Source organism: Epargyreus clarus, unplaced genomic scaffold, assembly GCF_041222505.1.
Source record: "Epargyreus clarus isolate Ecla_fem2 unplaced genomic scaffold, WU_Ecla_fem_2.2 ptg000021l, whole genome shotgun sequence".
Taxonomy (NCBI): Eukaryota; Metazoa; Arthropoda; class Insecta; order Lepidoptera; family Hesperiidae; genus Epargyreus; species Epargyreus clarus.
Window position 1 is genome coordinate 5,714,261 of NW_027332228.1, and position 16,633 is coordinate 5,730,893.

At 35.1% G+C, this 16,633-nt stretch overlaps 1 protein-coding gene across 4 annotated transcripts in view; it reads left to right on the plus strand.

The window, feature by feature from the left end:
* heph (polypyrimidine tract-binding protein 1 heph) overlaps positions 1-16,633 on the plus strand; it is a 534,307-nt gene that overhangs the window by 133,715 nt on the left and 383,959 nt on the right. For 3 of the 4 annotated variants that reach the window (XM_073084198.1, XM_073084200.1, XM_073084199.1), the window contains exon 2: positions 12,399-12,438. The exons of the other annotated variant lie outside the window; for it this stretch is intronic. The gene's annotated coding sequence lies outside the window, so the exon portion shown is untranslated. The remainder of the gene's footprint in view (positions 1-12,398; positions 12,439-16,633) is intronic. 4 annotated transcript variants of the gene reach the window in all.

Sequence of the window (16,633 nt, forward strand, 5' to 3'; positions counted from 1 at the left end):
GTTGATCTATGGTCATAGATCAATGAAAATTTTTTCATTGATCTATGACAGTTCAATTCAATCAATGAAAGTTTTTGTCAATGAAAGTGATAAAGACGCAAAATGCACGGTCATGCATTTTGCGTCTTTATCACTTTCATTGACAAAAACATACTTTGTCTCTTTCTGGTTACTCATGTAATCATGGCGGATCGAACACGAAAAATAAACAAAATTTAATAATTTCTCTTCATTTACGTGTGATAGGTGATTCCATGAAGCTTGTTTCTTTTTCGAGCATAATTTTTGCATTTACGCATTGCACAAGAAGGCATTTTGAGGCTTAAAATTCAAAATAATGACGTTTAACGTGTTCAGTGACATTAGTGTGTATTACTACGCCGCGCGAGAGCGACTGGAGTCGTTTTAACTCGTTTTACACCACTTGACGTATTTTGTATATTTCAAGCGTTTCAAGTTTTGGCCGCTTGCGGCGTAACTTCAGGTTATAGATCAATGCTTGAAAACAAATTATTTTTCTAATAATAAAATGTCTGACCGTGATAATTTAGAGAGTGAAAGTGATCAGCCTCCTGCAAAGAAAGCAAAATCACACTATGACACACCATCAAGTCATCAGTAAGTTAATTATTTTTTTATAATTAAAGTATGCATTTATCTGTGCATTAAGCACGCGTATATTTGGTGTGTTTTGAGCGCCAGCAAATGTAAAATCTACTATCTTGGTAGATTAAAATTCACATAAATTTCATTGCATACAATGTTTTTAAATTATTAATTAATTTTAAATTCTTTTCTGCATATTACTTTTACAAAATAATGTCGATGTTTCACATCTGCCAGGCGTCCCGTGACGGCTCACATTTTTTTTGCATGTATTTTTGGTTCATAAAGTAGAGTTCATAGTCATAGTTGGTTCAGATTTTCCAATTATCGCTCATGCAGACAAACTTTAAATGTGCATGGTGCTAATGAGATGAGAATAAAGTCCGTAATCTTTACAATTTAATTTTGAAATATTTATCTTTATAAATAAATATACGTAACTAAGTCTAGTAGCGTCGAAAAGCACAAACCTATCCTAGGTTTAAATAACTTTTAAAAATAAACGATGTAAAAAAGAAAAATATCTGGTATATTTTTCAGCCGACTGTCAGGGAAGGGTTTATGTTTTCCTACGTATCTTGTATGTTTGTAAATCTCTTTTTTTGATCATATGTTACTTAAAGTAACCTTTATTTATTTGTTATAGTTGTTAAATATAAGTCATTGACCGATATAAAAAAAATACATACAGCCGAACATTGTAACCTTTTTAGAATTCCGTAAATACAAACTCGAATTAAACCATTTTTTATTTCCGACCTTTATAAATGGCATTAAAATACACAGTTTCTGTGAGCATTTCTTTGAATGTTCAACTGGTGGGTACGATTTTCTTATCGCTGTTCCGGTAGCGATAACATCGGGGCTAAGCTCGGCTCCACTTCGTTTCCTTACACGTTCAAATGCCTTATTTACAAACACCGCTCGGAAACTTACCTTTAACGTACACGAAAGAAAATGGTTTAATGTTTACTCAGTGTAAGGTTCCAGAATTAGGTTACTAGATTTATTGGTACTAGTTGTTTCAATCTGAAGTACTGATGAGTGTGGCACCGTAGTGAAAATAATAAAATAATTGTCAAGGTGGCATCTTCGTAAAATGGTTAATTAAAAGCTATTATTAAGCTGTAGGGTCTCCAAAAAGATCTTTAGGGCTCACACCGCAACTCAATTAAAATGATTTCAGATAAAAACTTACGTTATAAATGTCCATGTAAAGCATTGACTAATTTACATCAGCTGGACAAATATTCTGGTTTGCTGGTTCCATAGCATTTTTTTATATCTAACATATTATGATATCTTTACAATTGCTTAATTTTAGACCTTGTACGTTTACTTTGTACGCGAGGTTATCAGTACGAACAATTCAAGGTAGTCGTTTTTTCCTGTTAGCCCACAATCGTATCAGATTCACCAAACCAATTGTGGCCTCTTCAAACCATTATCTCGTTCTCGATACAATGAAATTCAGTGAATGGACGTACCCAATCAACCTCCTTTCAAGAGTTATTTTTCTTGCTAAATAATGGTAGGTGAATTTTCTATTGTTCGAAAGGTGCTTATATCGCTAAGGATTGACTTACTATATTGTTATAACTACCAGTGTAACATCATCGTTAACTTCTTCTTCTTCATTTGTTTTAATTGAATTAGAGGCATACATAGATAGAATACTCTTTATTGCACACTTACAGTTGAATTTAAGCAATATGTAATATACATGCACAGGTTAAACAGTATGCAATATGCGGTCTTATCGCTAAGTAGCGATATCTTCCTGATAACCTATACATGAAAAAGAAAAGAGAGATAAGCGAAGAAAGATGGATATTGTCGTGGAGTTAGAGAAGGAATAGGTTATGAAGCACAGGATACATGTATATTAGTGTTAAAGCAATTATAAGCATAATAGTTTATTAATCAGAATTCAACCTATGCATTGAAACCTTTGAATTGAATATTAAATAATTCATTCGCATACTATAGGTATGTCTTTGAATATTGAAAACCTGTTTTTAAATATTCTGCTTCGATCCTTAGAAGTAAATTTCCTGTCACGATCTTTGACTTCGAGGCTTATCACAACAATATAGACTCGACGTATTCCTTAAACAATTTTCAAGTTGGTATGTATTTCCACAGTGTCACCCTTATTTATGCCCAAAGCTGCTTGAGCTATTCGAAGGTTAGATAATGTTGACTCACTGATATGTAGTGTTAAAGGATAATAATGTTTGCGTGTCTCACTTTGGGTAGGACTGTACGGATATTTGAAAATGATGATATTATTTGGTAGTCGTGAATACTTGATATTTAATATTTAAAGATAGTCTCTATAGAGTGCATGAAATGGTCGTCATCAACCCACTGCACTGGGTTCGGGTGGCTTTTCTGAGGTAACTGAGAGGCATTTAGACTGGTCCATCGCGCTTATGAAGTGCGAATTGGTAGACTTCATGCACCTCTGATACTTTCTTTTTAATTCTCAGGCGTCTAGGTTCACAGTGTTCTCCTTCAGCGGTATAGGAAGTGATCACTAATACGCACATAACTTTGAAATACAGAAAGTAGCTACCTGGGATTCGTATCTGGGGACTTTCTTCTATCACTATATTATTATCATTCAAAACACGTAACACAAATACATTCTGAAGTATTATTCCATACCGAATTTCGTATAAACTAATATATGGAACCTGCCTTCAAAAGCGATCCAGCTAAGTTTGATTTCATTTTAAGCCCCAACTGCGGGAAAGCTGAGCACGTAAACTTTTTATCGACAGCCAGTAAACTGGTGGAATTTACTTTCGCGCTTCGCCCGACACCAGCGATAGTATCGGTATAGATCGTCTGTATATCATATCCTTTCGACGGTATATTTTTATCATATGAAGTTTCGTAATATTCACCTTTTTATTTTTTTATTATATAAACGTAGCAAACGAGCTTGCAGTCCACTTGCCACTTGAGTTCCGTCCTTGGACATATATAATAATCAACCCCCGATAAGATTAGAGTCTTACCTGGGATCAACCACATACGCGACGATACCCTTGAGGACTAAGTTGGAACGCCTCACTTACATCTTCCTCTTCCTTACTAAATACAAACTAAAACACAGCAGCGCCCACCACTGCTGTTATTAGGCAGAAATTGATGTGGTGATAGTGCTTCACGGGGGTGGAACCAGTTGCTTTACTACTCGTTGCGATGTTGCGATTTATCATGGTTCCCGAGGTAGGAGTCGTATGTCAGCTGATAGAAATAGACATTTCAGTATAGGATTTTAGGGAGTTTATACTACAAATCCTATAGTGACAATTCATCTTGAATAATTTGAATAGACAGTTTTTTGGTTCCCCATATATCCTTATACATATTCAAAACAGACTTCTTAAGCCTCGTATTCCACAAGATGTGCATGCTGTGTATAAATATAAACCTAGACACCTAGTTATCTAAAACAGATATATAAATTTTATGTTTTAAAAATCTTTCTGGCTTGGATCGAACCCGGAACTAAAGTACCACGCGAGTCCTCAATTCATATTGTTTGCTAAGATAGTCGTATCAATACAAACAATTGGACAAGTAAGCAAACAGTCTCAAAACTGTAGTTCTATCAATATTTGCTCTCTAAGCTTGCACAAGGGAAATATTTGTTCAAAATTGAAAAATGGGAGAAAGTGGGAAGACCGTTATGCATCAGCAACTTTACTATGTATGACTAAGTGCATTATCATATCTTGTCTTAGGCATAAAGTATATTTAACCATTAAACATAAGTTTTCTAATGAAATTATGTCTATATTGTATGTGCAATTATTTATTCCAACCATGGGACAAACTCGACAAACCTCGCGCCTACTACACCCTTTGTCAACACCTCTTATGAACAACAACACAATACGATTAAGAAAATGATGCTTCGTATGACTATACTTTAATTCATCCACTAAGCCAACGCCTCAAACAAGCATCAAACTGAGACATAAAGGTTTCTCATCCGCACAAGAGCTTAAGGTTCACCAAAAACGGTTTAAGACGCTTAAAATAGAATTAACACCGGCCATTAAACAGCTCCAAGACGTTGTTCTCGTTAATGTGAGTAACGATTCTGGAACTCTAACAAGTCGTAAAAAAATTAAACAGTCTGCTTCGTTCAATATTGTTAGCGTCTTCTAATATTTTTATACCTGTATGCGGTGGTTAAACTTGATGGGCAAGGATTTATCAGCTATGATATTGTATGAATGTTTTGTTACTAAGAAGAATTTGCCACTATATTATCATCCTGTACTCAGATAGTAACAAGACCATGAAAAACAAAACAATACGAAGGCATACTAAGTTGTTCGAAAGCGTAAGAACTAATTTTAATGAGTTAACTTGAGAATTATTACAAAAACAAAAAATAAACTAACGATTGCTTAATTAAAAATATAGCCTATGTCACATAGGACGTACGTTTGAAAACCAATCGTCGCCGGGTAAGAAAAATCTATCAAATAAATGACCGACAGTTATAAAAAAAAACATTTCGTATAATACTAAACAAGCCACATCTTTAAAAGCGACCAAACTAAAACTATATGTCCCATAGGAAAATAGGCATGCATCGGTTATATTTCTACGTAATATTTTTATGAAGACAAATGTCGCCTAAAAATAGAGAAATGTTTTGACAGATTTCAATGGTTTTTGTGGGCAAAATTAGACATTTCAGGGCTTAGTGATATCTAGAGTAATGGAAGGATGCTCAAAATAGGAAAAGGGGATTTTGATGTATAAAAATAAGTGATGGAGATGTATTTCTTGTGAAATAGAAACCCTTAAACACTCATTCTTTTTATAAGTATTAATGATAAATAAATCATCATTTCAAAAAACAAACTGCGTTTGTGTAAGTTGAACATGCCTACCACGCTGACAAAAACAGATTAAAGACGCAATTTAGATTACCGTAAAATTGGCTATATTTTTTGGCAATTTATTTATTTATTGAAACAAGTAAAAACGCTATAAATATAATATAAAGTGACTTAAAGTTAACTAAAAGTAATTAAAATTAAATGACACATACATGAAAAATGGATTTCGAGGAATGAAAATATGTAAAATAAAAACTTAATATTATGTTTCATTTTTTTATTTTCATTTAAACATTTTTGATGTGCTCTTATGTCTACCAAGACGGATCCATCGAGACATTTATGATTCACACATACACACTCGAATATTAACCCTCCCACCGCAGTCAGGTTTTTTTTTATTAATATTAGAGTAGCAGACGAGCATGCAGTCCACCTGATGGTAAGTGCCTACTGCCGCCCATGGACATCTGTAATAATCCCAGATAGGATTAGATATTCCTACCTGAGGTCGGCCATAGATGCGCTGCTACCCCTGAGGATTAAGCTGTGCTAACACCTCGGAAAAGTCTGTCTCCCTTACCACACCCTTAAAAACGGAACACAGCAGCGCCTAGCTCTGCTGCTATTAGGTAGAAATAGGTGTGGCGGTGGTGCCGCCGGAGTCGAACCACAGAGGGTCCTACCACCTTCAAAATCTTCAAGGTAAAAATATGTTCACTTACAGCAGCTTACGATATACGTATTTTGACATATTGTCAACAATATCGGCAGTTGAAAAACAGCTTTGCATCCCGATGTCACACGACGCACGTTTGGCATCATTAATCAATTCACAGCATGCGGTTTGATGGCAGACTAATTACAGTTGCGAGTATCACACACCGACGTTGTGATTGCTGCATTAACGAACGGAAAACGCTTAATGCGGAATAATGTAGCTTTGATACCTCGGCTTTGATCGAATGTTGTGTTGTGCTCGTCATCCCGTAACTCGCAATTTAAGGGTACATTCCGATATGTGATAGGAATTCTCCTATTAAGTACAGCAACATACTGTTGTGGATCCTACGCATCTAACGTAAATAACGTAAACGTATCAAATTTAGGTAGTTATTACTAAAATGTAATTTAAAAGTGCGTTCGATTCCCAGTTAAGTGTCTTCTGCGATTCATTTCATCTGCCAAATATACATTTGAAATGAAATAAATTGTATTAAATATTTAAAATTTTAGGTTATGTTTAGTTTAGGTTACATTAGATTTAATTTGTTGTAGTATTGTATAGTCCGCGTAAAACTGCTAGTCCGCTCTGAATATAGTAATGAATCGTGTTACCAAATTGTATGACTACACATGCTCGCAACAACTTTAGAGCGAAGTAGCAGTTAGGCACGGACTATACAAATAAATAAAATTGTTAAAAATCAAAAACAATAAAAAAATATAGAATATAAAATAATCAATTTTATATGTAAATGCACGCACACGACGTAATCCTAATATTATAACAGCAAAAATGAAATATGCAGCTGTCGCATATTTTACTATTTACAATTTCGACAGTATGGAAATACCAATACAACAATAATACGGTAATACGGTCGGTCTTCAAATCAAGCACGCTTTATTTAGCTGCCTAATTGCAGTTTGCTCATATCACACAAACAAACGCTGTTATTACTGAATGAAATATATTATTACTCATACTCTGATATTCGCACATAAAGATAACGAAATATATTTTTACCAGTTATATATGACAATCAAAAGAAACCTTTATGCCGTCTTGCGGATGTTAATCGCTCACTCCCAACAAAGAACATGTGTTTTCTTCATTTTATAGAAATTACAAACGAGAAGTCCACCTGATTGTAAGTGGCTACTGGAGCCAATTGACATATGTGATAAACTCCAGATAAATTTAGATTCCTACCTGAGGTTAGCCGCAGATGAGTTACTACCCCTGAGGCCTAAGTTTAAACGCCTCGGATAAGTATGTCTCACCTTACCACACTCTTCAAACACAAGTTCACTGTAGCGCTTAAAACTGCTGTTATTAGGCAAAAATACGTGTGGCGGTGGTGCTAAAACAATCTTCAAATAAAACAGACCTCTTATTTCATTCTACTAATTTTAATCCTGCAAGTCTCACCACACAATTGTAATTTGAAAATGCCATGCACGTAATCGACAAAGATTTATGGATGCCGCCGAAATGTATAATTAAGTAGATAATGAAAAATTTTGATTACCATCGAAGGTTAGTACATTTTGCATGACATCACCCTATTGTCCTGTCAATGTCATGTAGCTACATAAAACATGTGTACCACTCCCAACTTCACAATTTACGACATCTGGGATTGAGATAGCCATTTGTATTAGTCTTGTTTTTTAACAAAAGAACATTAATTATTTGGGAATAAAGAATCCGGTCTCAATGAATTTGTTGCAATTTTAGGATTAAGATTAGTATAATGATATTTTTCAATAAAGTTTTTAAAAATATAATTTATAGTGAACAATTTGATCATAGTACAAATAGACGCGACAGTGACTACTCAACATGAAGTGACTGCAATCATTTTTTGTTATGATTTAAATAAAATAAATTCAATAGCCTCTCACTTACGTTATACGACAGTCGTATATTAAGCAATACATATTTCACTATAAAACACATTACTAGTCCTCAGAATAAGAAACGCAATCTTATGGACCCCTAGTGCTCCCAGAGGACTCGTAAACGAGGTGATAAAATGGTAACGCCGCCTTAACGTTTACCTTGCAATGCCTCTGTTTATGCCCTTTTATAAACTACTGCCCTCTCTACGGGAGCAGCATGCTACGTAATACTACGTATGTGACTTGATAAAGACTCGCTGTCTTGGGACCTCTGAATCTGAAACGGGAATGAACAATAAATTATATTTAAAAAGTAGATACAAGATTTTAGTAAGATCGTTTGTTCGCGATCTTCTCAGAAAACACTTCCATCTGATACCAATACGTCACAAACTCATTAGCATCGTCATAAAGCCGGCGATGCATTGGCGACTCCTCTGGTGTTGCAAATGTCCATAGGCAACAGTGACTGCTTTCCATCAGGTTGCCCGTCTGCCTTATCGTTAGGTTAAATATAAAAAAAAATAAAAAACCAATCTACAGTACAAATACAGTTTAATCGGTTGGGGTTAACTTAACACATACAAAGGTGTGTGAACTCGCATCTACACCCTGATATGTATCATTTTTTTTAGTAATCTAATCGGATTCGAACCTGGAACCCCCTTCATGTCAGAGTGTTGATTGCACCACGCTGTCAAATACATCGAAGTTTTAATATCTTTAAAAGCTTTCTGTTTTTGAGAATTCGTGCGTCTAATATAAACCGGAACCATTAAAGTATTACCCAAATGGCCATATCAAATTTACAGACCAATAATAATATGATCTTTGCAATACCGGCTACATAACTAGAGTAATATTAATTAATCGCATTTATTTATCGTATCGATTATGAAATTAATTACAAATACTACTTACTATTGCAATATTAGCTTACGTTATTTATTGAAAGTAGTATTTCCTAGATAATTAAAGAGCATACAACTTTGTGCATCTAAGTAAAAACATTTTACACAACATTTTATTAGCATAGTAAGTAAATTTAATAGAAAACCTTTTCAGCCTGTTTTTGGTGTTAAAGAGATTACATTCCATTATAAAAACGAATGGCATAAATCGCAAATATTCAGCGAGTGTAACGGAATCTAGTGGACGTGCAGTGCTCCCCGCGGGCTCGTAAACGAGGTTATAAAATTCTAAGACCCTTAACGTTTACCTTCCAATGCCTTTGTTTACGAACTTTGATCCACTATTCGCGTAATGAAAATGCGTCCGTTGGTTTACATCATACGAACCAGTATAGTATGATGAAGTCTAATAATATTGATAATGGGCCAGTACCCTTACCATGAGTTTTTACGTTTTGACAAATATGACTGTTTTGGTATTTGTTTACGCATTTGCCCATACAATTTCCGATCAGCGTACCTAGCGGATTGTATTAGAACTATAGTGTCTATAACGTAACGTAACAAAATCGCGCTTTATGTTTTGTCTCTCTTTTTTGCGAACATGTGAGGTAGACAAAAAGACTTGAGCACTTACTTATTGTTACGTTTACACTGTCTACTAAGCAAACGGAATAGAATAATGGATTGAGTAAACGTAACGTAAAATTGTGGGATATTTTGAAAACTCATGGTAAGGGTACAGAGTGAACTTGAACTTTACAATAGCCAACATTGACCTTCTTATGGACTGAACTTTACAGCATTGCTTTAACTTGCTAGTTTCTTTATAATTATTTCAACCTGATGTTAAGTTTGCAATCGACTTTATATTGGATAGGAGTTCGTTCGTTCGAGATGCGTTGGTACTTTCGATGACTAAGAAGGAAATGCTCGAAAAGTGAATGTGACATAATATAAACACTGCTGATATAGGATTGAAATAGGTGTGGTAATCCTATAGAATATTGAGAATTTGAGTTTTATCACTTATCAAACCTAATTCGCTAAATTAATTAGCTAATTTGCTAATGCCAGTATGTAGACCACATCTCATTAGGCTGCATATTTTTTAATAAAGTTTTATGTCAAATTTTTTATTTCGTTGCGAGCACGTAAGCTCGATAGGAATGAATATTAGATAGACAGGCCAAAGGGTTGCTGTCTGCGGCTATTTAAGCCTAAACTCTTTAAATAATTGAATTAGCGGCCGCTTGGTGGTTGTATTAAGGCGGAAGGTCATCACCCGATTTGGGAGATTTACTTGAAACATCCGTTAGTGAAGTCAAATCTTTTCGAAAATTCCTAGCTATCAAATTCAGTTTTTGGGACGGGCTTAAAGCAATAAAAGCAAAGATTTAGTTCTAGAGACCTTCGGTCTTCTTCGATCTGCAAATTCCTATCTGCAAGGTACATTCGTAGTTGCAGTGGAGTAAAAATAATCGAAGAATTCAATTGAAACTATGGATTTCGTATATCCCTGTAAAATCCATTTAAATAACTGGTTTTTATTATTTTTTCGACGGAAGTCGCATGTAAACTCATTTCAATATTTTTATTCAATATTTATAAATATATTTTTTGCAGGAATAAGCTATATTTTAATGTTGTTGTAGCTATTAAAATTATAATTATTGTTTAAAATTAAGTTAATTCTGAAACCACATTTTTTTAAATCAAGACCTAACATTATAGTGATTTGTAAGCAAAATCTGTACTTTATTAAGAATTCAATATTCAACGATGTATGAGATTGTTATCCAGTAACTCTAACCCACAAATCCTTTTAAATATTCGCAGAACAAAGAAACGTAGACTATTTAAAAGTTAAACTGTAGTTTTAAAGCTTATACAATGTCTATCCTTAGCGTGTAGTAGGAGCGTAGTAGTAAGGTTTAAAAATACTTCTTGTTCCATCCATTGCTTGTTCTTCTAATATTGACAAAACTGGAGCTTCAGTATATTTGTGCTACTTGGTCTATTGTTTGTTTGAGGAAAAGTATTTTCCCAAATATGATACGTTTGTAGGAAAACCGCAAACAGATTGAAAAGAATACTCGGAAGTTAATCTTTATGTATTGCGAAGTGGTGGTGGTGGTATATTGACGTTCAAGAAGAGTCCTGAAAAGAACTTTGAATAAAATATTTTTGATTTAATTTGATTTGTTCTGACGTGTAAGTTCCCAAGTTCAACTCCCAGTTGAATACAGTTTATAAACTTGGCTTGTATTTTTTTAACATACTACATCCTGTTTTTTTAGTGTTGTCGTACCTACTTGTCTAATTTTTATTGATGTTTTAAATTGTGTCCGAAATTGTGTCAATAATTATGTTCGCGATTTTGAAAATATAATTTCCCAGACATTATAATGCGACGTTGCATCTAATTAGGGCTCGATTGCAAAAATAAACACTACATGCATATTGCACAAAAGTTTTATAATACTATATTACACGGCTGATTTGCAAAAATGTAGTCAGGCAGAAATAGATCAAACGGTTTTACGTCAAAAGGTAGGGTCTTCTAAGGGTGGGATTAGCAACGTATTGGTGATAAGTTTCCAATAGAACTCCTTTATTATTTAAGATTGTTCATAATGCTCTGAAATTAATGCTGATACAGTTAAATGTAAAGTAAGGCTGGCCTATTTTATATTTACATAGATATTTTTAATTATAAAAACAGTGTTAAGCATTGCTGTGTCTGGTTTGAAGGGTGTGTAAGGAATATTTACGAGACATTCCAACTCTGTCCTCAGGAGTAGCATTAGCAACGCCCCTGTTGTTATTATCATATAGGACTCTAATCTTTGTCCCTGTTGTCCCGGGACTAGAATAGGGCTACGCTATTCCCTGCATGTCGTAAGAGGCGACCAAAAGGGGGCTTCCGGGGCTGGGGGTGCAAGAGTGGGAGCTCGAAATTTCCAGCACGGTATGTCCGGGATGGACGGCGGTATGTGTGGTCGCATCCCGTCGAAGACACCAGACGATGTTGATGGAACGAAAACTGCTCCTCCAGAGCCCGATCGGGGCATCGCGCTTGGAGGACTCCGGTTATATTCCGTCGTAGATCCCGGACTTCACCAACACTGGCCGTCCACAACGCTGTGGACGGCCACCGGGGGGGTTTTAGTGCGGTAAAAATCCCACATAACCCGTCGTCGCCACGTCGTCAGGTACCTTTTGAAGGTTTCCCCCTCGTACACAAAAAAAATCTAACTTATCGAGGGTTGATTACAGATATTCTTAAACGGCAGTGGACTTTCCAAGAGGGTAGCATGCTTGTTTGCTACTTCTTTATTAAAATGAAAGATATTTATATTATTATTTCTATTTTCAGGTATCATCAGCTGTGTTATGCTAAACAGCACGACGTTTGCGTGAGTAAAACAATTTTATTATGATTAATTAGTATTTGAGTAGCCCAAATTGCGTAGTCAACATTCGTGATCCTAACTATATGACCATTTCATTACACATACGACTGTCTAGACTAGTTTTTTCTTTTGTGACCTATTTTTTCGTCATTCATGATAAAGCTTAATAAATTCATGGATACACTTACTTTATTCTATGTAGAATACTTTCTGAAACGTGTCATTTATTTTGTTGTTATATTATATTTTAGTCGATATAAGTGTTTATCCTTCTTTTTTTTTCTTTCCTTTACTTTATGTATTTTTTATGAAAGTAACGTTCAGTAACTGTAATAGTTTATAAGTAATATTGGTATAACATTATTTTGGACGTTTGTATTTTCCATACGTATTGTTAAAATATGTATCGTTTACTATATTATAGAAGCAGCTGAAAATATTCGAGTAGGCAGACAGCCTAATGGTATGTGACTTCAAATGGCGTATGATGGAACCTTATATTATTACTTTTGCCTTAAAACTGTTTTCATACAGAAATAGATGGGGCGTTGGCCACACTGAATGTGGTTTAACATACAATTCGAATACGTTTGAAATTCTTTAAAGGACGGGTTTACCGTGTTTAGTTAATGAATGGGTAATCACTCGTGGCAATTATCTTAAGTGATTTAGTCTTAAGAGGGCTTATCACGCTTCTTGATAACAATCAGACTAGGGCGGCCCCGGTAGATAATGGCGGCACTAATAAAGCCTTCAAGCGCTTTACTAATTGTCGGCAAAAGGATTGGTTTTCCCGTATCTTTTGATTTATGTACCAGTAATTCTTTTTTGATATCCATGTTTTTTATTGTAGTTGTTATTGCTCATTATTTATTCATATTTTGCGTTTTATTAGTGTGAAGGTGGTGCTCATAAAGACGTGTATTGTGAAACTCATTAACTACAAAAATGGTATATCTATTTTGAAGTTAAAAAGCGGCAACACATCCACGATTGTGTATAGGTAAAACTATAATAATATGGAATTGGTTATACATGTAATTGGCAGCAGTGACTACTTACCATCAGGTGGACTGCACGCAAGCTCGCTTGCTACTTTAGTCTTAAAAAATATTCCAACTATAGATACATTTTAATTATATATTTTTTTAAGTTTCAGCAGGCGATTAAAGCGCTGCTTGTATCGGAAAAGTCTATCAGGTCCGATTTGACATTCCATTTTTAATCTTGAGAAGGAAACTAAGCTGCGCCAAATGAAATTTATTTTTTTATAGTTGATAAGCTATCGCTGTTCTTGTTTAATGTTATGTTTTGAAATACGTATTTGAGGCTAGGTTTGTTCTGTTGTCTCGGGATCATAATAGAACTACACCTGCCTATCGTAAGATACAACTAAAGGGGGTATCGGATCGCTTGCATAGGATACCTTTTTTTAGGTTTGAGCCTAATTAACAACAAAGAGAAATTGCTTTGTATGGCCATGGTAGAGTATAATAGATGTATGCAGAAAATCTCTGTCTTAAAAAGGTGTAATTCGCGCGACTTTACATTGACAGCAGTAATAGTAGTAATGGCACATAAATATTTGCAGTTTAACTGCTACGACAATGACAGCAATAATGCTTAATGATGGCACATAAATATTTACACTAACGGTTGTAACTATATGCGCGATACTATACGTATAATATACGTCATATGTAGCGCACATCATCATCCCATTACTGTCCCACTACTAGGCACGGGTCTCCTCTCATAATGAGAAGGATTAGGCCATGGTTCACCGCGCTGGCCAAGTGCGTATTGGTAGACTTCACATACTTATGAGATTTCTTTTTATAAACCTCTCAGGTATGCAGGTTTCCTCACGATGTTTCCTTCACCGTTTAGCAAGTGATAATTAATTTCTAATACGCACATAACTTTGAAAAATCAGAGATGGGTGCCTGAGATTTGAAACTCGGACCCCTCGATCGACAGGCCGAATTTCTTAACCACTAGGTTATCACTGCTCTATCCACTATGCTGGGTAAATACATGTTGGTAGACCATACACACCTTGGATGTATTTTTAAAAAACTTTCAAATATGTTGACGATGTTTTTCTTTACCATAAAACCTCGTGGTTAGAAATTTGCACCTTCTATCTGGGAGTCCGTGATTTGAATGACAGAAATGCAGCTCTGCGTTTTCCATGTTATATGTGTATTGGAAATTTATTAAAAAAAAACTACGATTGGCAATAAACTAAAAATATCCATATGTTAACTTAGTTTGGTATTTGAAAATTAGGTTCTCATATCATGTAATATGCCGCAACATTGAGTAGGTAGCTAAGGAGGAATGGACGAAGTTATTAAACAAACTCGATTCTTCCTCGAAGCATTGCCTTTATTTTTATTTTACCGGCGACGTAAATTGAGGTTCTTTTTTATAGGAATATTCCCGTTACTTGCTTTAACAAACTTTCCAAGTACCTTTATTGAATTTTCTCAAGTTTTGATAGGTTTTTCCGTCGATTTCTCCTTTGTCGCGTCGAAAGTTGACGATCCAGTAATTTGGTAGCAAACATTCTTTTGTATGCTTTTTAAATTGTCTTCATTGATCCTTAGTTTAGTTGAGTATAATGCAATTTAATAATATTTAATAAGATGCGTTTAATAAGTGGTTTAAAAATGTGTTTGGCTGTGACTATGTGCTTCTATCCGCACACAACTACGAGCGGCCTGGGGTATACTTTACCACGATACTCCAATAATGTTTATTGGCTATGGTAGTTATATGGGCTATTACTCTTATATGCCTCTTATGCCTATATACCTTTCACCAAGTTTTTACGCAACAAGCGGGTCGACGGCTGTGTCCTCCGAAGAACCGAAGCGCATATAAAATTTAGCTACTAGTGGGCACCGATCAACTTTCCGTTCATGAGCGACGTTGTTTAACTTTGTGAATCAGTTACGAATCACACGAGCTGCGTTGCTGTGTGCTTGTTTTCGCGTATATAATTATTGAATTATGAGAATTTCCGTAATTTACGCATAAATGATTAACATTAACTGGTTAGCTGGTTGACCTAGTTATTCTTGTTTATGGAATATTTTTATATAAATATTAGCTTATGATGATTTCATCGAATTCAATCGGTTTTACCTGAATCCTCTGAGTGTTTAGATAGATATTATTTTGGGCCCATTACATTTTCATCGTATTTTCGTATACATAGATAAAGTTCAAATGCAAAAAGATTTTCAAGATACTTCAGAAGTTTTTCTCCCCTCTTATTATTTTTCGAAATTCAACAATGGATGTCAAATCGCTATTATTCCAACAGAGAGAATAAAGAGCACTTTTTCCACTCTTTGTCGTTAAAACTTATCGCATTTTATCGTATCAACACTAGAATATAATAAAATGATGCCTATAACTATAAAAATATAAATAAACATACCCTTGAACTGTAAAGTCTATGAATAACTAAATATGGAATTAGAGAACAGTAGGTAAAGTAATTTTATTTATGAATGCATCAAAAACCTATATTATTTGAAGGTGTCCCTTAATATAGGACCTCATTGACCATTGATTTGATTACAATAGAACGTTAATTTCTTATATGACGAGTGGTAAAATCAGTATGGTTCGACAGGGGCCACAATTATTTGTATGAGTACGAGCAGCTCTTGCGCTTCGACGTAAGCTTACATAAAATGTGATCATCCTTTTTTTACCGCTCTAAAATCCCCCCGGTGGCCGTCCTCAACGCTTCTTGGCGAACTCCAGGATCTCCGACGGAACGGAACCGGAGTCCTCCAAGCGCGATGCCCCGATCGGGCTCTGCCCTGGGAGAGCAGTTTTCGCTCCTCCCACACCATCTGGTGTTCACGACAGTATGCGACCACACATACCGCCGTCCTTTTTGGGGTGGCGATCATCCTAGCCCTCAAGAGTTTCATGCAATGCATCTGTTAGGTGTCCGTGGGCGGCAATGCCCATTTATCATCAGGTGAAGTGCACATTAGTGCGCTACTTTAATGTTATAAAAAAAAATGATCATTTTCGTAATAGACTCCCATTTAAGTCAATGTTTTATTATTATAAGGTGGCTTATTAATGACGAAACTTAAATTGGGCTTTCTGAAGATTGCAAACATACCTTTTTATGATCCAAGAGTTGTCTAAGAAGGGATTTCCGAAG